This window comes from Rhagoletis zephyria, unplaced genomic scaffold, assembly GCF_001687245.7.
Source record: "Rhagoletis zephyria isolate East Lansing unplaced genomic scaffold, Rhagoletis_zephyria_1.1 Rzeph_scaffold_05782, whole genome shotgun sequence".
Lineage (NCBI taxonomy): Eukaryota > Metazoa > Arthropoda > Insecta > Diptera > Tephritidae > Rhagoletis > Rhagoletis zephyria.
Window position 1 is genome coordinate 212 of NW_016162865.1, and position 2029 is coordinate 2240.

Here is a 2029-nt window from a genome sequence, read left to right on the forward strand (position 1 = left end):
AGCAATAACATATAAATGTAAAATAACAAGAAATTAATGTCTAAAAGTGAATATTTTTCGTATTTCTTATACTTATCGATGTAAATCAGACAAACGCAAACTTTAAGAATCAAAAATTGAAAATTCAAGTGTTTTTAAATGTTTGGAATGAGAATCTAAGCATGAGAACAGAAACCCAAAGTATACGGCAGTACGGTTTGGCAGCACTAACAAATGACACAAACATATATTCTGCCATTGCTACTTTTAACTTTCAAATAAATTTTCTTTANATAAATCACACAAACGCAAACTTTAAGAATCAAAAATTGAAAATTCAAGTGTTTTTAAATGTTTGGAATGAGAATCTAAGCATGAGAACAGAAACCCAAAGTATACGGCAGTACGGTTTGGCAGCACTAACAAATGACACAAACATATATTCTGACATTGCTACTTTTAACTTTCAAATAAATTTTCTTTATGCTAAATATTTGTTTAAGTCAATATTATTTAGTTTAAATGGAATTTCCCTCATTTAGTGAGTTCATTTTTATAATTTCGTCTTCTTCTAGTCTAGTCTAGTAGTATAAAATTAGTGCTGCCAACTCCAACAAGAATGATCCAGACCGTTTCCGTGGGGAATGATCGTGATACTGAGTTGGATAATCCAAATGAAAACAACTAATGATGTTTTTCAAATAAGGCAGATCGGAATATGCGCTCTCTGGGAAGACAATACCTACGGTTGCCAGACGTACTGATTTTATCAGTACAATACTGATTTTTCAACTCTTGTACTGATTTTACTCATTTCTTCAATCAGTACGCTAATGTCCTGATTTTCCAAAATTTGTACTGATTTGTACTGAATTTTCAATTCAAACAAAATACTTTAGGATTTTCTTACGCTTTTTAAACTGTACTATAAAAAGTAAGATGAAAATAATTTAATTATAGTTGACATGTTTCATTTATTTAATTAATACAACAAAAAGTTCAATCGTGTTATGGGCATATCGCCGGGTCTTTGCGTACCAGTTGCGATAATATGATGGAGCTTAATTTATTTAAAAAGAAGGCTGACTTTTTTTTGTCGAGAGTCGCTAGTTATCTCGAAAATAACTTTCAGTTTAATAACAACAAATTTGAATATTCGAATGGCTTTTGCCTATAACTTACAACTCTTTTTCACAATTTACTGACACTTTAATAATATTGCATAAAAGATATAGAGTTAGACACTCTCTTTAGCGAATTCTTAGTCTTTTAAAGTTTTTGGGTAGTTGAAAAAATAAATTTAAGCCATCAGGAATTATATGTATATGAAGTCCTTAAATAGTGGTACTTCTCCGCAGTTTGAGAAAAAATATAATTTTGTTTTTTTTTCAATACTACACTAAAACGAAGCAACTCAGAGGATTTTAAGTATAAATATATATATATATATNAGAAGAATATTGCATAAAAGATATAGAGTTAGATACTCTTTTTAGCGAATTCTTAGTCTTTTACAGTTTTTGGGTAGTTGAAAAAATAAATTTAAGCCATCAGGAATTATATGTATATGAAGTCCTTAAATAGTGGTACTTCTCCGCAGTTTGAAAAAAAATATAATTTTGTTTTTTTTTCAATACTACACTAAAACGAAGCAACTGAGAGGATTTTAAGTATAAATATATATATATATATTTGCTTGCTGGCGCAAAGAGAGCAACCGGCTTCTAATTAAAATTATTTAAAGTGAACTTCATATCCATATCGTTGTAAAGCTCATACAGCTCATCGTTCCATCGTCTGCGGTACTCGCCGTCGCCATCGCGTAAAGGCCCGTAAATCTTCCTCAAAATCTTTCTCTCAAACACTCCAAGAGCCGCCTCATCGGATGTTGTCATTGCCCATGCTTCTGCGCCATATACNAATTCTGCGTTGGATTTCAATGCTGACATTATTAGCGGTGTTAAGGCTGGTTCCCAAGTAAACGAAATTCTCTACTTTCTCGAAATTGTAACTGTCAACAGTGACGTGGGTGCCAAGGCGCGAATGTGCT